The 22,899-nt window shown below is 34.3% G+C and overlaps 1 non-coding gene across 1 annotated transcript; it reads left to right on the forward strand.

Moving 5' to 3' along the window:
• The first annotated feature begins 22,148 nt into the window (after nucleotides 1-22,148).
• On the forward strand, nucleotides 22,149-22,253 carry LOC129904820 (U6 spliceosomal RNA). The gene has a single exon (XR_008770494.1). It is a non-coding gene; the product is annotated as a U6 spliceosomal RNA (small nuclear RNA).
• The last annotated feature ends 646 nt before the right edge of the window (nucleotides 22,254-22,899 follow it).

The following is a 22,899-nucleotide window of genomic DNA, read 5'->3' on the forward strand; positions in this document are numbered from 1 at the left end:
TGACTTTACCATGTTCTATAAATACACAACCAAGGCCAATTCTAGAAGCATCACAATACACCATGAAAACATTTGAACCCTCCGATAGAGTCAAAATTAGAGTCGTAAGTCGATTTTTCAACTCTTGAAAACTCTTATCACAATAATTGAACCACTGAAATTTTACCTTCTTCTTAATAAATCTAAACAAGGGAGAAGAAATAGAGGATAACCCTTTAACAAACCATCTGTAGTAACCATGTAACCTCAAGAAATTCTTGATGTCTAAGGGAGAAAGAGGTCTAAGTCAGTTCTTGACTATCTCAATATTTTAAGGATCAACTTGAACACCCTATTTAGAACTATATGGTCAAGAAATGACACTTATCTTAATCAAAATTCACACTTACTGAACTTAGCAAACAAATGGTGATCCTTAAGAATCTGCAAGATAATTCTCAAATGTCTTGCATGATCATCATCGCTCCAAAAATAGATCAAAATTTCATCTATCAAGACAATGATGAACATATATAAGTAATGTTTGAACATCCTATTCATCAAATACATAAAATTTGCAATACCATTCATTAGTCTGAAAGATATAACCATAAATTCATAATGACCTTACCAAGTTTTAATGGTTGTCGTTAGAATGTCTCATTCTCAAACTCTAAGCTGGTGATAGCCTAACACGAGGTCTATCTTTGAAAAGAAACTAGCACTCTGAAGTTAATCCAACAAGTCATCAATCTTGAGAATGGAATATTTATACTTGATTGTGACCTTGTTCAAATAATGTAATCAATGCACATTCTGAGAGAATCTTCTTTCTTACGCACGAATAGAACTGGAGCACCTCATGGAGAGATGTTGGGTCTGATGAATCCCTTATCTAGAAAGTCCTCCAAGTGATCTTTCAACTCTTTGAGCTCATATGGAGCCATTCTGTAAGAAGGGATACAGATAGGTTGGGTATCTAAAAGAAGGCATATTCCAAAGTTGATTTCCCTTTGGGGAGGAACTTTGGGAAGATTTTTGAGAAACACTTCTGGGAATTCATTCACAACTGGAACAGATAGAAGGGCTGGGGTTTTGAAATTGGAATCCTCAACCCAGACTAGATAGTAGATACAACCCTCTTTCTTACGCACGAATAGAACCGGAGCACCTCATGGAGAGATGTTGGGTCTGATGAATCCCTTATCTAGAAAGTCCTCCAAGTGATCTTTCAACTCTTTGAGCTCATATGGAGACATTCTGTAAGAAGGGATACAGATAGGTTGGGTATCTAAAAGAAGGCATATTCCAAAGTTGATTTCCCTTTGGGGAGGAACTTTGGGAAGATTTTCGAGAAACACTTCTAGGAATTCATTCACTACTGGAACAGATAGAAGGGCTGGGGTTTTGAAATTGGAATCCTCAACCCAGACTAGATAGTAGATACAACCCTTAGAAATTATCTTTTTGGCCTTAAGGTAAGAAACAAACCGACCTATAGGCGATGAAGTACTACCCTTCCACTCAATGAATGACTCATTAGGAAACTAAAATTTAACAACTCTACTTCTATAGTCAACTGAGGCATAACAAGCATGCAACCAGTCCATGCTAATAATGATATCAAAACTGAGCATGTCTAACTCTACTAGAACAACTGAGGTGATTTTCTAAAAGATAGAGACTAGTTAATTTTTCTATACCCTTTTAATCAAATTTCATTGCAATATAAGGAGTCACAAAAGAAAGTGTGGCTCCTCGATCCAATAATGCATAAACATTAAAATGAAAGACTCTTAACATTTTGCCTTTTTGGAAGCTTAACAGTGATGGGGCTTTTACTTGTTCATTTGCTTGGAATCTGATAAGGAAAAAGGATGGTTACTTGCATTAACTCTCATACTTGGCATAAATTTATCCCTTTTAAGTGATCCTTTCACTTATGGAGAACACTAAGAGGGAAACTCCCTACTAATGAAAAGATCATCAGTTTTGGCCAATAACCAGTCACCTGTTACTGCTGCTATAGACCAGGCCAAGATACCATTGACCACACTTTTGTGGTTGGTCATTTTGTTAAGAACATATGGGACTTTTTTGCTAATTCCATGAGCACAGGCAATGAATACACTCATTTGAGGAACCTGGTAATGAGGTGGTGGTCCTCCAAATATAAGAATGAAGCACACAAACTAGTCTTGCAATCTACTCCTATTTTTATTTATTGGAATCTATGGAAAAATAGGTGTGCGTGAAAATATGATGGAAAAACTTCCAACAGCTCTAGAGTCAAGTACTCAGTGTTCAAAGACACCTCAAACTTACTGAATGTTGCTTATCCCTATATGAAGTGGCCTTCTAATTAGAAGGAATTGGTCTTTCTTCTGGAAAGATGCACTCATGATATAAAGGTTTCTACTATTTTTTGGAAGAAACCTCCTATTGACATGGTGAAGATGAATACAGATGGTAGTGCACATAAGAATCCAAGCAGCACAGGTGTTGGGGGAATCCTTAGAAAAAACATTGGTGATTTAATCTTTTCCTTTGCATCTCCAATGAGGGAGGGCACCAATAACCAATCTGAGATGCAAGTTGTTATCTATTAACTTGGTGTCTTGAATTAGGATACCAAGATGTTCTATTGGAAGTGAATTCTAAACTCTTGTCCAAATGGATTAATCATAAATCTCAACCCCCATAGTCCACTATGCAACTTCTTAACAAGCTTTATAACATCATCTATCATTTACATAAGTTCAAATGAAGTAACACATTTGGAGAAGCAAATTCCCTAGTTGATAGTCTTGCCAAGCACAGTCACAAGCATATTGTCCCCCAGCTCTATTTCTCTAAACATGAACTTTCCAAAGAAGCTAAAGCACACCTAGAAATAGAAAATCTGGGTATAGCTAATTTCAGAAGAAGGAAGCTCAAACGGATCAAAGAACCACCTTGAAAAACCTATTATCTTTTCCTTTTGGTGTTACTAGGATCTTCACTTAGGCTATTTCTAATTTGTTAGTCACAACTTTTTTGAAGATTGACTTGTATTTGTATTGTACCTTTGTTTATTTGATTTTCTCTTTGTAAGGGGAGAGTCTCCCTTGTTTATGTTTTTCCTAGAATTCTTGTATCGAGAGGAGTCCTCTCATAGGTTCAATAGTTCTAGGATCCCTTGTTTATGTGATTTTTCTCTTGTAAAGGGAGAGTCTACCTCATTTAATGTTTTCCTAGATATTTGTATCGAGAGGAGTCCTCTCAAGGTGCCTAGTATCTACGTTTATGTTTAAATAGTATTGGGGATGAGTTGATTGACCTTAGTAGGTTAATCGACTTAAGAACCACCTAGGATCAGAGGTAAGGTTTATGTCTTCCTCATTTGTACTTTTGTATTTTATTTATGATAAGGCTTGGGAGTGTGTGGCTCAACCCCTGACTGCCACGAGGGATAAGATACTCGGGTTAAGTCTATTTACCAAAAAAAAAATACTCATAACATAAGAGTGACTACATCAATGGAACCCTCTTGATCCTGTCGAGTCTGAAGAGCATAGAACATGCTTTGTCATTGTCCGCCACCAATACTAGAAGAGGTACCCAATTGAGTCGATCTACCTGCTGAGTCTGGTGACAAATATCCCTACCTTACCTATGGTCGATGGGAAATCCCCTAATATGTGGCATGTCTTATCACATCCAAAACATCTATCACTACCGATTCTACACTCTTTCGGGTGGTTCTTCCCACACTTCTGACACACTAAACATATGCGACCACTAGTGACACTTCCATGAGACTTATATATTGGTACTCAATCTTTGTTTTCCTGTTTGAACTTGGGCACTAGAGCAATAGAAGAAGATAGGGCTGGGCTTGAGTACTTTTGAAAAAACTAAGAGCGACTACCACATCTTGATTTCTGAGAGTATTCCATATGATATATTCTAGACCTCTTATTATCCCTAGCACTTTCCTTGAGATTTTTCTCCTCAATATGTTGAGCATTAGTCATCAAGCAAGATATGTCTATCTCCTTGATCAACATCATAGTACTGCACTATTTCACCACCATCTCAAAAACACCCGAGACAAACTTACTCATGCGGACCTTAGAGTCGGCCACCATAATCAGACCAAACTTTGAAAGTTGAGTAAACCTCAAAGAATACTCCTTCACGGTCATGTTATCCTACTTCAAATTGATAAACTCTTGGACCTTAGCTTTCTTCATCTCAAGCGAAAAAAACCTATCCTAATAAATTAGCCTCAAACTTGTCCTAATTAACTAGCCTTCATCATCAGTCCTTTCCTTCTTCCACTACTTATATCAAATCTTAGCCACTTCCTTTAACTCATAAGCGGCTAAGTTTTTACTCTTAAGTGGTGTGACACTCATAATCTGAGTAATATTTTGGATGCCTTCTATGAACTCTTATGGATCCTCATCCACCTTCGAACTGTGAAACTCCAGAAAATTCATCCAAGTAAAGTCCCGGACTCTAGTAGCAGTTGTATTCTCATTCAGGTTGACTAGGACACGACTTCTTGATTTTCTTGAGCAGTCATAGCTTGGGCTAGCACTTGAAAATCGATCTTAAACTCAGCATGAGACACTTGTTCTGCCAGAGGGTCTGCCTGAGATGATGGTGCTTGTTGCCCCTTATTTTTGTTCCTTCTGACATAGGTTCTTCTTGGAGGCATTGTATTGTAAACGTGTTGAGCACGAGTTAGAAGGAGATTATATAGAGTAGCACGCTATTGCACGAATGAGAATATGAAAGAAGTGAAGTATTTTCTAAAACGTTTTATAGCCTCCTATTCGTAGATGTGACACGCTTACACCCATGAACAAGAATATACTTAATGTGGATTTAAGACACCTGAACATGATGCTTTGATACTAATTTTTTCATAATTCGAGACTACTCCTTAGTTGCGATACGGTGCTTAGAGCCATAATTGTCCCTATGCTAACCTTATGATCTGGCATGATACTAAGAATCAAGATAATAAAATTGAAGATAACTAAATACGAAAATAAAGTCTAAAAGTAGTCTACAAAAGAAATCCAATATACTTTATCTGAAAGCATCATAAATCAAGAAAAGTTGATAATCTGTGACATGCATCTGAAATAGCATAATTTTGAGTAGGCTTCATGAAAATATCATTTAAAACATAGAATTCATGAGTAAAACATGCAATTTAAAGCCATTCATAAAGAAGAACTGAAATTCAATATAAACCCATTGAAATCATAGAAACCCTAGGTTTATAGGAATCATAAATGGAAGAATCGAGGTTTTCATGGGACTCAATGGGTGAAGGGATACCACTTGATGAAATCCCACATACCTGGAGTAGAAACTCTGGGCTTGAATCTTGGAATGGAGGTTTGAAGCTTGGAACCCTAGTTCTTGATTGAGAGGAAACTTGAGAGAGAAGAAACTTGATTTGGGATGTTACGCGTATAAGGAAGGGCCTAGGTCCCTAAGAATCCCTTAATCTCACTTAGAATAATCTAAAACGGCGTAGTATAGAGATTAAAAAATAGAGAAAAGGCCAAAACAACCCTAATTAAAAATCAGAGGTCATCTATAAGGAGCATCTACGATCTATGGTTCAATCTACGAACCTAGAACCGTAGAAATCAAAGGAAAATCTTGAGTTTTTGAAGTTTCGAACTATGAGACAATTCTATGGTCTGTACTTCATTACATGGCCCGTACTGACCTTTCGTAGAAATTAGATGAAAGTCTATGTTTTAGGACTTTGGTCTATGGGTACATTAATGATTCTAAGGGTTTACGACCCGTAATCATGACTCGTCCTGTTTAAGCTGAAAATTCAAGTTTCTGAAGTTGACTTACGAACTAAGACTATGACTTGTAGAACTAAATAGGACCCATAAAACTTGACTCGTAAATCTCAGACTAACTTTACTATTTTTAAAAGTCCATCTACGGTCCGAAGTTTCTTTTACGATTTGTAGATGATGTCCGTAAATCCTAAAAATCTACACAGTTCAATTTTCTTTCTGATCTTACATGATCTAATCTGGGCTTGGAAACTTTTGGGTGTTACATATTCATAAGAAAACCACCATTAAGAACCCATTTGAAACATTTGAAGCTTTAGTACAAATCTGGAAAAAAAATTAGTAATTAGTTTTAGTGGATGTGTTTGAAATTAGTTGAAAATATCTCAACAAGACAATATACAAAATCTGAGAAATATTGAAGGTGATTCAGATTGGTTTCGAGTCAAAATTCTAGGCTAAAAAATGTTCTTGCGATTTTGTATGTCACGTGAATCCACTTTGTATGTCATCGGGTATATCATATGTAGTCATGTGTATATCATGTATATATTATTGATGTACTTGACATAATGATATTTTGTGATATCCATTATATATCACTTGTACATTATTTGTTGGTCATTTGAATATCACACATACATATACCACACATTCTTCAAATTTCTTCAATCATATCTCATTTTTGGACCAAATCTCGACCAAACGTTCTGAAATTTTAGCCATAACTTCAAAATTACAATCCTTAATCATCAATTTGAGAAAACAACAACAAATTCGACAAACCCCATTTTAACCCATAACAAGCCAAAATATCATTCATATGCATCAACTAACAAAATAGTTGCACAAATTATTATGTAACTACTAACTACAAACCAGAAGGAAAATAAGTCAACATGCTAAATAGGGTCTTAAGAGGAAACATAAACGAGGGTAGAGACACAGGAATAACAAATTGGCTGGGATTATATCATGTCTTGTTGTTGTGGCCCTTTTCTCTTCAAGAATTTTAGCTCTCAGTATGGCAATTTGACTTTAGATCACCAATTTTATTAGCCGCTCCTTATTAGTTATGATGTTTTTCCTTACCATTTAAGGAGTCATTCATGTGGCTATAAAGCCATATTGTACCATCTGCATAAATAGTAGGCAGATTTTCTGGAGTTGGCCCAATAGAGTTGGTCTCTAATAGTGCTATGGTCCAATTGTTTGGTATAGGTGTTGTGTATTTTTGCAAACAAGGTTAGTGCGTTTTCTGTTTTCTATCGTAAAGCCCAGCCCAACTATTATATTAATTACGCTGAACATAGCTCTTCACAGGAGATGTACTTAACTATATACATTTCCAAGTACGTGTCGTTGGATTGACAATTAAAAAAATTTGAATCCAAGTAAATTGGTACATATGTGGGACTGGTAAGTCATGTGCTTAATTAGGATAATCGGAGTGAATAATTAAATGAGATAATTTCAAATATATATAATAAACTAATTAGTTTACAACAAATATCTTTATATTTTATTTATATAAAAATAATCAAAAATTATAGGAAATATACAGTGACTATACAATATAGCTTGCAAAAGTCATAGAAAGTATACACTGACTATACAATATAGATTACTTATACATAAGCTATACACTGATTTTGGCCTTTAATTCATGGTTTTGAACCTTAAATTTTGGATTCTTCAAGAACTTATGGGTCTTCTTAAATTGATGATTTCTGACTGATTTTAATTTTATTTATATAAAAATAATCAAAAATTATAGAAAATATACAGTGACTAATACAATATAGCTTGCAAAAGCCATAGAAAGTATACACTGACTATACAATATAAATTACTTATACATAAGCTATACACTAAATATATATTATGATACATTCTATACATAAAATATACACTAAATATATATGAATATACATCGATATATGAATATACACTAAATAACCATTTTTTGATAATTAAAATGATCGAATGGTCATTTACTGTAATCATCCCTTTTATATGGTAGTTTGTTAGGATTGTTTTTGTTTTTGAAAGTTCTTACCCACAGTATATATCTTAGGATTTTTGTTGTTTCTCCAAGCTAAATTAACTAGTAGCTAGAAAGTCATTTTCTCCTATATAGTTTTACCAACACTACATCAAAAATGATCTTTAACGATAATTAATTAACAATAATAATCAATTGTCGCTAAATATGTTTTGTCTATAGCGATATTGGATTCAATGAAAATTAATTAATGCGGTTAAAGATTTTAATACACTTTGTTTATATGCATATTTATTGCTGCTAAAAGTTATTTTTGTCATAGTTAAAGTCCTAAACTACCATTATATTTAGGTGTGGAGATGTTTTCCTAGTTAAAAAAGGTGTATTTTTCTTAAGTAAATTTTTACATCTCCATTACCCTACATGACCACGAGATATTTTGTGCATCAAACTATATTAAATTTATTTCTATAAATTTAACACAAAAAAAATCTTTTTTCTTGGTGCAGTCAAAATATAAGGAAAAATTACTTAAATACACGACTTATTTTATCATATTCTCTAAAATTTTCTACCATTTAAAAAAATTACAAAAACCTCTACTCTCTCCTATTCTCGGATACATCACTTTATGCGATATATCAGTCGGATACATCACTCTACATGATGTATCGAGACATAGGATACATCACTTTACGTGATGTATCGGGACGTTGAATGATATATCCAGAACAGAGATATGATGTATCGAAGAGTTTTTAGGATGTATCTGGATTTCACCAAATTTAAGGAATTTTTGTAATTTGGAAAAAGAATAGGGATAAAATGTAATTAGCTCTTAACAAAATGTAATTTGTGTAATCCCTAAAAAAAAATCGCAATAATAGTTGTGTAACACGAGATAATAATGTTGTTATTTGATGTTTCAACAATATTGTCAAGTCAAAATTGAAGACTAGGGTGGACAAAAAAATAGGTGCGCCAACGTAACATAGACATCATGACAGCTTACTTGACACTTCGATTCTTCAATTGGAGACAATAATGTTGTTGCTGTTTCATTCAAAATTTTAGACTAAAATACCATTAGAAACGTTCATGAATGTGAAGAATTTTATTTAGAGCTAGCTATATGTGGCTATATATGCCTCCACTACATATATAGCTTTTGTGTGGATTCTTTAATTTGATGTGGACAAAAAAAAAGGTGATGATCAAAGACTAGCATGGAATTGAATTTGCTTTTTTGACCAATGATGAGGTGTGAAATGAACATATATATTCCATGTGAAACAATAGAATCAAGAAGAATATATATATATAGGATTCAATTTTTCTTGTGCATGCACTATAAATATGAATCTTCTTTTAGTGTGTCCCTTTTTTCTATGGTACACTTCTCCCCCAACACTTTTTTGTTGTTCATGTTTTAATGGAAAAAAAGACTTAGAAATTCCTTTTCCAATGTTTCTTTTCCCAAATTATAAGGTTTTCACTTTTCATTGATCCCTCAGTTTCTTTAGATATTATTATGCATGTGGATTTTGAGACACAAATGGAAAAGCAAAGAAAGGAGCACAAATACATCAAAAATAATCTAAAGCCCTTTAAGCCTATATGTGCACTCTGCTCCCTTTAATTGAATGATATCTTTATCAGCAGTATAGCTTTAAAAAGTGTTTTTTTCATTTTCGTGCGTAATTGTTGAGAAAAATTATTGGTTTTGTTACATTCTATGTATTGAACAAATTATGTAATGCATTTTTCTTTTTTGTTATCCCAAAAAGAATAATAGTATCTTTTTAATTAAAAAAAAAGATTCAACTTAAAATTTCATATCTGACGAGAAATCACACAAATATATTGTGGATATCTTAAGGTTTTATTAGTAAGATATACTAGGTTTTTTCCCCCGATAATCCTCCTCTAATTTTAATTAATTTTGATTTACGCCATGTAAGGCCATTAAATTGGGAAAGTGCTTCTTATAAGATTTTTATTTTATTTTTAAGATTTGAACCCGAAAATTCTAACAGAAAAGTTCTTTTCATCCCATCTTAATGTATGGTTGTAAACAAGAAGAAGAAAAAAAGGGGGAGGGGGGAATTGGAGGATACTACTCAAATGGATCTATCACAACTTTTTTAAGGAGATATTATTATGAAATGAATGAAAAACCTATGGGAACATCTAATTATATATGGATGAAAAAAGAGTGTGACCTTAGGAAAATTGATCACATATGATATGAGTGTCAACTAAGAAAAGAACCATAATTACACCACCGGAAAGAAATGGAAAATGACAGCTCTAATTAAATTTGAAAAAACACAACACCAAATAAATATCTTCCACAAGTGGATTTTTCTCTACTTAATTTTTTACTTTGATAATTTTATCTACTTTCTTTCCGTATTACAAGATTAACTTTTTAAAAAGGTTAAACAAAAAACTTCACTTTCACGTTATTGGTAAAAATTCGATTTCTCAAATTGTAATTCTATTTCCTTCCCTACAAATATAATAATAAAAAAAAGAGGTAAAAAAGGATAATTAAATCATTTTCAAGTATGAGTTGTAAGTAATCTTGAGGCAATTATATAAATTTCCTGTTCACACATATGAATATGAGGACACTTTAAGCCAACGTATTTCTGCCACAAAAATGAAAATTAGGAAAGAGTACTATGGCACATTTGGCTGTTTCTTGAAAATTTATAGTAAAGGACAAAAGTCCATTAAAAGTGCAAATATCTTCATCACAATTTGGTCCCCGTTTTCCTATTTTTTATACACGCTTCTCGCACTTTATCTAATTATTAAAATTCAAAAATGCAATTCAAACATGAAAAAGAGAAATATAATTAAATTAAGTTAATGTAAATATGAAAACAAATCACATCAACTAGAATGTGAGGAGGATACATATATAGTTTCCCTTTTCCTCAACTATATTATATAAATTTATAGTAAAGTATGTGATTCTAAGAAAGCTTTGTGAAGTTTCGTCTCCTCCTCATTCTATGGATGCCATTAAACTTTGACAAAAAAAAAATTGTCATAGTTAAGAAGAGGCAGAGTCAGAATTTTAATTTTATGAGTTTTGAATTTTAAAACGATTATTTCAAGTGTTCATAATCGGATTCTGAACTCAATATTAATGCATATTTAATAACTTTTTAACACAAATACACTATTTAAACAAAATTTATTGAGTTCGACTGAATCCATAACCGAACTTCTAGCTCCGCTTCTGTTGATATATATTTAGTTGTGGGGGGTGGGGTGGGTGGTGTGTGTAGCCCCTTGAAACAGAAACCAAGGTGGCTTATAGCAATACCAAAAGGGCAAATATTATGTAGAAACTTAACCCCCCATCTTTTTTCTATTATTAGCTAGCTTAGCCGCCCCCAGTTGTGAATTGTGACCCTTTGTTTTGCTAGAATTATAGTTACCACCAAAATGGAAAAAAGAGTTAAGTTTTTATTTTTTCTGAATTTGTGAGCTACTGTCAATCTATCATGTGGTGCAATGAATAAATGAACATTATCATAAAAAATAGATATACAACTCCTTGCAATAGAATGGTCTCTTTTTATCATCACAATTGGGTTGTTGCCTGTTGGGAATCCCATGCGCCACTTCTCATGCACAGTCCTGCCCCTCCCCTATTTTTTACGCTTACACCTTGTTTGGTTCACCACACAAATACACAATACTTAAGTAGTAATCAAAAACAATAATGTAAACATTGCCTTTGTTTTAAAGAAAGAAATTAATAAGATGAAATTAAGGTTATTTTCTTATCATAATAAAGCTAATCCTCATATCAGATATTCAAGGAAATGCTCTCAAATGATTAAATACTATGTGTTTTATTTAATAATTTTCTCTCTCTATATATATGCTAGAGCCTAGAGGTCATATATAACTAAAAGAACATTTGTAATGAATCATGACATGGATCTCTCAAATATTGGATTTGATATAAAATAATATTAGTTGCCATATGCAATTATATCAAAACTTTATACTATTTTTTCAATTTAAAAAATCTCAATAACCAAACGACTCGTCTAATTACCTCCCCCTTGGAGTTGGACTCTTGAGTCTTTGTTAGTCGAAAAGAGAAAAGAGAAGTCCATTTTGTCTTGGCTTACCTTATTTTCTTGTTGTCCCCATATATGATAATTGATATATGTATGTACTAGGTGAGATTTCCACTAGTGAAAGACAACCATATCTCAACTAATTCTTTTTCATATATATATGGAAAATAAAGGAAACAATGTGGAACTATTATGTTAGTTTTTTCTCCTAATTAGCTTTTACCTAGTATATGTACTCCTTAATTATTTTAGGAATCCTTTTATTATTTTACTTATTGAAAGGAAAAATAATATTTGTATTAGGAAAAGAATGCATTTTAGCAAAATAATATGTTTATTAGGAAAATGTCATTTTTGTCCCAATTAAGGATATATAACAAGGACATTTTTTAATCAAATTATTAACGGAAGGAGCATAATTTTGGATGATTTATTTATTCAATTTTACATGATTTAAGGGCTTTTTTTTTTACCCTTTCCATTTATGTATTTGGTTGATCAAAAGTTCTACTTATTTAGGTTTAATTTTCTTGAGTTTGAATTTTTTTTTGTAATTTGTTGTATGCTAAATTATATACGGTTATAGAATATTATGAAGCGCAAGTACTCTGGTAACACTAAACCCTTAACATTTAATAAAATGAATGATTTGAGATTATTGTATGATCATAGACAGCATTTTTATACTAATATGTTATTCAAAAAAATATTTACAGGTAATTTATTCATAAAAAGTGAAGTTTGTGATCTTAATATTAGGACATGTTAACAACAAATAAAAATTACTTGGTATAGCGTAAAAATTATTTTTATATAATCGCTATATATATAAGCTGAACTCCTAAAGTTTATATATTTATGTTTTTCAGGTTGAAGTCAATGTATAGTTGAGACTAGGGGTGTTCACGGTTTGGGTAAAAATCGATCAAAACCGAAAAATGAAATCAAACCAATCAAATAAACTGATTTTTTATTTGGTTTGATTTTACATTTTTAAAAACTGATAATATTTTGTTTGGTTTTGGTTTTGATTTTGTTCAAAAAAAATATAAGAAATAAATGAACCGAACCGACAAATTATATTCATATTTTTTTTATAATTATATATGCATACTATAATATTTTTTTATGAATACTTTTTTATGCAAAAAATACAACACACTAATTTAAAATATAATACGTCTTTTATTTGTACAACCATATCATTAGCTTATGCATTATTCAGTAAGTTTATGTTGTTTAGTACATTGGATTAGCTAACAATATAAGCAGGAAATTAAACATAATTAAATTTCTAGTATAAGAATTATAAGATCCAAAATGGCACGAAGACAATTTTTTTTTTTTTGAATAATTATTGTCTTTCCTACTCTTTTGAATGAATCTTTTATTTTATTTTTGTGTATGGTTAATAATCGAATAATCGAACCAAATCAAATCGAAATCGATAACAACAAAGCCGATGGATGTATATTTTAATTCATTTGGTTTGATTTTAATAATTTTAAAACCGATTAAATTAATTTGATTTTAATTTTAATCAATAACCGACCCAAACCAACCGGTGAACACCCCTAATTGTTGAGACAATATTACTAGCTAGAGAAGTCTTCATGTTAAAGTAGACTGCCGTAGAATTTTTTATTGTCCAAGAATAATGGAATATTATTGACTTTAAGGGTGTGTTTGGTATGATGGAACCAACTTATTTTCTTATTTTTGGTTGATGAATGCAAAATATTTTCTAATGTATGCCTTGTGAATGAAAAACATATATTAGAAAATATATTTTATATAATTTGATTCTGACACCTAACCTCAATCCGAGACCTCGATCCCAACCCCGATTTCCGACACACTACCCCAACCCGATACCCGAATCCGAGATCCGATCCTAACTTGAGATTCGACCTCAACCTTAACCCGAGACTCAATCCCAATCTCGACCAGAGACCCCGACCCTAATCTGAGACCCGATCCCAAACTCAACCCCCACCCTAACATCGACCACGACCCCAACCTGAGACTCAACCTCGACACCCGACCCCGACTCCTGACCTATAATCCAATACCCGATAAGAGACCCGATCCTAACTTGAGATTCGGCCTCGACCTCAACCCAACACCCAATCCCAACCTCGACTCGAGACCCCACCCTAACTTGAGAATCGATCCCAATTTCGACCTCGATCCCAACCCTAACACCCGACCCCTACCCCAACCCGAGACTCGACGTTGACACCTGACTCTTGACCCATGATTCGATACCCAACCCTAACCCGACACCCGACCAAAGACTCAATCCTAACTTGAAATTTGGCCCTGACCTAAACCCGAGACCCTATCATAAATAAAGATCCAACTACGACCCCAACCCCAATCTCGACCCCGACACCCAACTCCAACCTCGACCCTGACTCCTGACCCAACACACAACTCCAACTCAAGACCTGAGTCTCGACATCGACTCTGACCCCGCCTCCAATCTGACCCGACCTCGATCTGAGACCCCGATCCAAGATGTGAGACCCGACCCCAACCTCGACTCCTGACCCTAGACCTCGACCCAAGATCCCGACCATGACCCGAGATTCAAGATTCGACCTCGACCCCGACTCTCGACCTGAGATCCGCCATGATCCGAGTCCCCAACCCAAGAATCAAGATCAAATTCTGATCCCGACAGTCAACCTTGACTCCCGATCGGAGACCCGACACCCTCCCCAACTCTAACTCTGACACCTACCTGACCTCGACCCCCAACCCGACACCCGACACCCCACTCGAGACTCCACCCTTGATTTGAGACATAATCCCAACCTCGACCCGATCCTAACACTCGACTTGATACTCAACCTTTATCCCGTCTCCAACTCGAGACTTAAACCCGACCCTAACACCTGATCCCGACCTCAACTCCGACACCTGACACCAACTCCCGATTCAAGATACGATCCCGATATTGACTCCCAATCTAAGATCCGACCAGAGATCCCGACCTCGATTCGAGACCTCAACCTTAGATATGAGACCCTACCCCGACCTTGGCTTTCGACCTTGATCTGAGACCTCAACCTTGAAATCTAACCCCGACCCTGATCCGACCTCGATACCTAACCCCAACCTTGATCCTAATACCTAACCCGATACTCGACTTCAACCCGAGCCCCGACATGAACACTCAACTTTCAACTCCTAACTCCCGACCTGAGACTCCACCTAAGACCTAACCCCGACACTCAATCCAAAATTCGACCTCTAACCCTAACTTAAGATTCGACCCCGACTCAATTCAAAACTCGAGAGTTGGGTCTCAAATTGAGGTTGAGAGTTTGGTTTTGAATTGAGAATCTGTAGTCGGAACTAGGATTAGTATTGTAAATCTATATTCAAGACTTCAGTTAGGTGAAAAGTTGGGTTATGTGGTTCAAAATATTTTGAAAAATGTTTTCCTTACTTTTTTAAGGGAATTCATTTTTCTTGAATTTGAATTAAAGGAAATTAAGTTGATTTGAAAAACATTTTTCAAACATTTAAGCCAACCAAACATGAGAAAATTGAAAAACATTTTCTCGAAAACATTTTCCTTCATACCAAACACACCCTAACTTTAAAAATTGTTAAGACAATATTGTGAAACTCCCGACCCTAACACCCGACCCCTACCCAACTCGAGACTCGACGTTGACACCCGAATCTTGACCCATGATTCGATACCCAACCCCAACTCGATACCCGACCAGAGACCCAATCTTAACTTAAGATTCGGCCCTGACCTAAACCCGAGACTCGATCACAAATCGAGATCCAACTACGACCCCAACCCCAATCTCAACCCCGACACCCAACTCCAACCCCGACCCCGACTCCTGACCCAACACACAACTCCAACTCGAGACCTGAGTCTCGACATCAACTCCGACCCCGACTCCAATCTGACCCGACCTCGATCTGAGACCCCAACCCAAGATTTGAGACCCGACCCCAACCTCGACTCCTGACCCTAGACCTCGACCCAAGATTCTGACCATGTCCTAAGATTCAAGACCTGACCTCGACCCCGACTCTCGACCTGAGACCCGCCACGATCTGAGTCCCCAACCCAAGAATCGAGATCAAATCCTGATCCTGACACTCAACCTTGACTTCCGATCGGAGACCCAACACCCTCCCCAACTCTAACTCTGACACCAACCTGACCTCGACCCCCAACCCAACACCCGACACCCCACTTGAGACTCCAACCTTGATTCGAGACATAATCCCAACCTCGACCCAATCCTGACACTTGACTTAAGACTCGACCTCGATCCCGTCCCCAACTCGAGACTTAAACCCGACCTCGACACCCGATCTCAACCTCAACTCTGACACCTGACACCAACTCCCGACTCAAGACACGATCCCGACCTTAACTCTCGATCTGAGATCTGACCAGAGACCCCGACCTCGATTCGAGACCTCGACTCGAGATACGAGACCCTACCCCGACCTTGGCTTTCGACCTCGACCTTGAAACCTAACCCCGACCCTGATCCAACCTCGATACCTAGCCCCAACCTCGATCCTAATACCCAACCCGATACTCGACTTCGACCCGAGTCCCGACATGAACACTTAACTTTCAACTCCTAACTCCCGACCTGAGATTCCACCTAAGACCTAACCGCGACACTCGATCCAAAATTCGACCTCTAACCCTAACTCAAGATTTGACCTCGACTCAATTCGAAACTCGAGAGTTAGGTCTCAAATTGAGGTTCAGAGTTTAGTCTCGAATTGAGAATCTGTAGTCGGAACTAGGATTAGTATTGTAAATCTATATTCAAGACTTAAGTTAGGTGAAAAGTTGAGTTATGAGGTTTAAAATATTTTGGAAAATGTTTCTTACTTTTTTAAAGGAAGTCATTTTTCTTGAATTTGAATTTGAGGAAATTAAGTTGATTTGAAAAACATTTTTCAAACATTCAAGCCAACCAAACATGAGAAAATTGAAAAACATTTTCTGGAAAACATTTTCCTTCATACCAAACACACTCTAAGTTTAAAAACTGTTAAGACAATATTGTGAAACTCCAACAAATGCTAAACTAGTTACTAAGTTCGAAAATCTACACAAAAACCTTCATTAACGAGTCAAGCACCCACTTGCATGTTTATATATATCATGTGTACAAATAAAATATCATGTGTACAAAGTCTTTCACAACATAAATACTAAGGAGTGAATCTTAATAAACATCAAATAGTCGCTAGCATTAGTGATTTATGATAAAATAGATTCATAGTGGGACAAGTGGTGTCAAGAGTCACACACACAAAATTTATATAAAAAAAGGTGGGGGTGGGAGGAGGGGTTTAATATTTACACTAATATAATTAATATCAGAATATCCAAGTAGCATATGAAAACTTAAAATAATATTAATATTAGAATGATCTATGACTTTAATTAGCTTTTTTCTTACTCATTTGAATATTTTTAAAATTGAATTTATCAATTGAAAGGAGTCTATTATATAGAATGAAGGCATGCTCTATATAACATCTTTCCCTAGACAAATATGGATTGCTAGCTCGAAGTTATCTCAAATTTAAACTATAACTACTTATAAATAAAATAAGTATCACTTGTAATAATACGCTAATCATGCATTGTAAATTTGCAATTTGAAATACCAGCACTAATTATATGAAATTAATAGCCAACGAGCTACATATTTCCTTTTTAGTGTAAAAATCCCTATGCTTTTCTACGTTGAAAGTTTATTATGTGTTTTAGAACAATAAATAATTTTGCTATTGCTTGATTAGACCAAATGATATGCCTTTCACTTCTTCGAAAAGTTCGATATAGAAGGGGGTGTTGGGTATAGAGGAAAATGTTTTTTCTAAGAATTGTTTTTCAAAAATAAGTTGTTATTTTTAGTGTTTGGTGAATAATATAAAAAATATTGTCCTAATATATATATATATATTTAGATAAATACCATGAAGTGAGATGTGAAAGGGATGGTGGAGTGGAAAGGGGGAGGGGTGGATTAAATGGTACAGGGTCCGCCAAACCTGGGGCTCAAACGATGATAAATTAAATAACTAAGCAAACATAGTTATTAGTTACTGAGTCATTATGTGAATCTTTCTTCTTCTTTTTGTTTGTTATATTAATACGAGCCACCATAAAGTTTCATCTGAATTATTTTTAGCTATATATGTGGTTTTTAGTATTTAATATTTTCTAGATGGCTAGTGAAAGTTGATTCTTTTTTTGTCGGACTAACGTTGATATATTTAAAAAATTCATTCTAGGTTCTTATTTTTTGATCAATGTTTGCGTCACTAGACTAAAAATATGTATCAAATTCTTCTTCGCTTTTGAATATTCTCCTTTTCTTAGATTGATACAACCAATTGTATTCATGTATTAGAAAAAATGTGTTTGTGATACACCTATTATCAAATTGTATTCTTTGATTGATACATATTGATACAATCAATGTATTCATGTATCAGAAAAAAATTGTACCTTTGTATTTATTTTAGGGGTAATACAATATTCAAACACTGCATCAATTACAAAAATTCATTTTTGTAGCACAAAAAATTAGTGATACAAATTGTATCTGTGTATTTATTTTAGGGTGATACATTAAAGTGTATCTTGTATATCTACGTTTCAGTTTCAAAGCTATATGTGTGTCTGTATGGAAAAAGAAGAGAGGCAGGCGATGTTTCAAAGGAAGAGAGAGGAGATTGTATATATGTGTATCTGTGTATGTCACGATCTGAACTAGGGTCTAATCGTATCCCGAAGGGCTCCAACCAAGCCTCTTGTACATATCATAAGCATACACAAGGTAAAATAAAAGCGGAAACATCATAAGAGAGTCGAAACCATGAATAGAAATTGAAGAATGTCACATGACAACACAAACTCAAAATATTTGTCCAACTAGATGCCTCTACACAGGAGTATGGGCGGGGGCTAAGACATGTCCCTAGCTCACCCTCAATATGAAACATAGAAAAAGTCTTTGAAATAATAACCAACTCGATGACTAGTCTCCGATAAATGAGGACTCACCACAAACACTACCGGATAGAAAAGCTTAACTAGCCCCGTAGATGAGTACAATCTTCAACCTCAATCCCTATATTTTGAGACAATGTAGGCAAAAAGTATGCATTAGTACATTGGAATGTACTAAGTATGAGGGCGTGACATGCATCGTAAATCATGAAATGCGATAGTCAAGTAAATCACATGGTAAGATGAGATAATTAAAGTCATGAGGAAAATCATATTGACCAAAGCATTTTAAAAAATAAATTCAAAATCATAACGTACTTAAGAGATCGTACATATGTGAGATAAGAATCATAACCGACAATACGACCATGAGAGCTATGACATAGAATTCCAATGTTGCCCCTACATCGAAAAGAGGGAGACTACTTTCCAAGGTAGACTCCTACATGCCTAAGTGGTTATGTGAACCGGGTACTCACCCCTAGTTCTTAGATTTGGGTACTCACCTCTAAGCCTTGATATTTCGGGTACTCACCCCTTAGAGATTTGGGTATTCGCTCTAATCCCTTTATTCCTACGGTGGCACGTAGTTCAAGAGACATGAGGTTGCTACTAGGGCTTTTGATAAGGCCCCCACCTCAAGCCCCCTCGGTGCTAAGTCAAATCCCACGGAATATATATATAGCATAGAAATCATAATTGACATATATCATAGTCATGATCATAGATTTGAAAATCATAGAGTAGCTCATTTTCATAACATAAGTGCAATGCGGGTATTGTCCTTCCACATTACAAGTCATACATACATAGTTCATATCATTAGGCCTTAAGGCACCACACTGGACCCTAAGTCACCCTTTCCATAATTTGCATGAAAATCGTCATTCAAAACATACTTATAGTCCATGATCATAGTTGAAATACATAATCATAATTCATACTTGGAAATTCATGATCATAGCTAATACTTGACATTAGGGTAAGACATGAATGCATGATCAATTGACTTGAAAATCATGAAATTGACTTGAAACGCATGCATGATCATAAGCTTTATATCAGCACATACATAATTAATAAAGATAATATCATTTGGAAGAAAATTAAAAATACTCATATTTTACATCATGAACCCTAGAGATCAAAATAGGAGAATTCATGGGAAAACTCTTCAATTTTAAGGCAATAACTATCAATTTATATCAAAATAGACTCATGATCATAATTTGAATCAAAATTCACGTAATAGGAATAGAGATCATAAAACCCATAAAATACCATAATTTAATTTGATAGAAAACCTTGAGAAATTGATTGGGCTTTATGGATGAAAGGATCCATGAATCAATACCCATATACCTTAATTGAGAACACCAAATAATTTTGAAGAACTTGAGAGTTTTGGTGGAGAGCTTGAGTGAATTTACTTGAAGTCTTCAATTGAGCCCTTGAGAGTCTTTTGTAGAGAGAGAAATATTTGAGTAGGTGAATTGTAGAAGAATGAATAGAATTAGAGGTTTAGGTTAATTTATAGAGTTGAATTAGGTCCTAAAAACGTCTAGGTTCATTAGTTAACAATTTGAAAAAAGTCTAAAATGCACTTACTAAAAACTAATTTCGGTCATGAAAAATCATCGCCAGGTCCGTGACGCGGAGGCGAGCATGTCCACAATGCGGACTTGTCGCGGACCTTACTGGTTCGCGCAGTTCCTTGAGAAATCTATCTTCGATCTACGGGTCCTAAAAATCCATCGAGACTATTTTCCTACAGGTTTTGACCCCCTGATCGATATTTTGAACTCGCATTTTTCAAAAAGATTAAGGATAATGCATCACTTAAGTGGCTTATTCCCAAGGCATTCTTAAGGCATTTGTGAGCATTTTGAGGGGTGTTACAGTGTATCTCAATTTTAATTGAGGGAAAAATTGTATCAGGAATACAAACTCCTCAGCTCTCTCAATTTCGCTCGCCCATCTCATCTATCTTTATCGATCTCGTTGGTCTATCTCTTCTCTAAAATTATTACTATAATTATACTATTTCATAATTCTGATCAAAACTATAGATATTTATGAAAAATCCTCTTAAGAAACATAAAAATATTTTGGGCTTCTTAATACATTACTTTTTGGGGAAAATTCTTATATATACAAATCAAAACTTATAATTACCAAATAAAATAAGAGTTTTCCATTTATTAAACATGGCACATCTTTTTAAAATAAAATAAAAACATATACAAAAGTATGTGTCAAATCTCACCATGATTTCATACATTAAATGTGTATGATATATATATTTAAAGAGGATGGTCCTATCTTAGAAGCAAGAAGGGGGTCGAAGAAGAAAATGATTTATTGCTCCTAGCAGCTGCCACCACATCTGGTAGCTCTTCGCTTGCTCTTTGTACTAGAGTTGATTCCGTTGGAGGACTTCATTTTGATGCCTGACGTGAAGCGTTGTGGATTGATTGTGGAAATTTGGCACAATTTAAATCAAAAATAGCTCGGACTCCCACGGGGGATAGCAGTGGGAAATCTTGGACTAACTTAAAGACAACATAGAATATATATATATATAATAAAATCTGATAAAATTTGTATAAATGATTTGATGAAGTATATCTAATAGTTGTGTCAAAATTAGCGCATAGGCCCTTTTTTCCACGTCTACTACAAGTCGATAAAATTTTCTATGTTTGTTAAATAACAAAAAATGCTTATATATTTAGTAATACAGGGTCTTGTTCAGTTTATGAAGAGTAAAAAATTCATACTTTTTAAAAAATAATTCTACTTGTCAATACTCGAAATAAATTCGAGTCCTATTTTGCCCCCATTGATCAAAATAATATTCGTCTTATTTTGCCCCGTCAAAATTTATCAATACCGAATTAAAAGTCAGTAAGCATTTTTTTATTTTTGATTTTTAGTATCCAGTTCTAATCGTACTAGTTACTGGGTATAAAATTCCTTTTTCAGAGAGTATTTTACTTTAACTTAATCACTTTAATCTAATTAGAAGAATTCAACATTGGATTGCAAATTTTAAAAGAAAATGTTGACTTTCTATGAGAAAAAAAAAAGGAGGAGGAAACCATGCAACAAATGTCCTAATTACTGACTAATTGGCAAGTTGTTTTAGTATATATAGTTGGATCCTTTTGTCACGAATTTAGATTTTAATGGCGGGTTATAATACTTTTCTGTCCCTTCGGAGTATTCGAAAAAATTGAAACGATATAAAGAAGTATAGCCTATGCGTAAGGATGACACACACAAATTTAAAAATAGGCTAATTTTTTTTAAAAAAAAATAAAATAAAGTAGTTTGAGTTTTTTCTTAAAAAAAAAACCTTTTTCTTTCTCAATTTGTCTTAGGTGGGGCCAAATTAATACTATAGTTTTAGGTTGTGACAGGTGATGTTTTTTTCCCTCCCAACAATTTCCCCACTATAGCCCACAGCAAAATCAAAACAAAGTCATGCACGTAATTAATTAATGTCATTCCAAGGTTGATGAGTTTATATTTAATTTTTTTTTCCTTTCCTTTCCTTTATATAATTTTTCTACAACCATAACATCTCTTTTTATGCATGCATGCATATATTTGTTTTATCTAGTTCGTTCTACTTAACACAAATTGACCTTCTTTATATTGGAAAAGTATTATTCCAATATAGGCAATTTTTTTAAATATTTGAAAGCAAAAACGTCTTTTTTTAACTTGTAAGTGCTTCCCATCTAACTTGGAGTTTGATTTTAATATTACCTCTTCATACTTGGTCTAAAACATGGTACTCCATTAGCTTCTTGTAATAGAAACATATTTAACAAAAGAAAGAAAAGACTAGCATGTCAGACCAAGCTGGACTAATTTCAAAACTTTTTTTCTCAACAAAATTTGTATAAATGAAAATCATGTGAAGTTAGCAAATATGGAGTAGGACAT

The sequence above is a fragment of the Solanum dulcamara genome, chromosome 9 (assembly GCF_947179165.1).
Source record: "Solanum dulcamara chromosome 9, daSolDulc1.2, whole genome shotgun sequence".
Classification (NCBI taxonomy): Eukaryota; Viridiplantae; Streptophyta; class Magnoliopsida; order Solanales; family Solanaceae; genus Solanum; species Solanum dulcamara.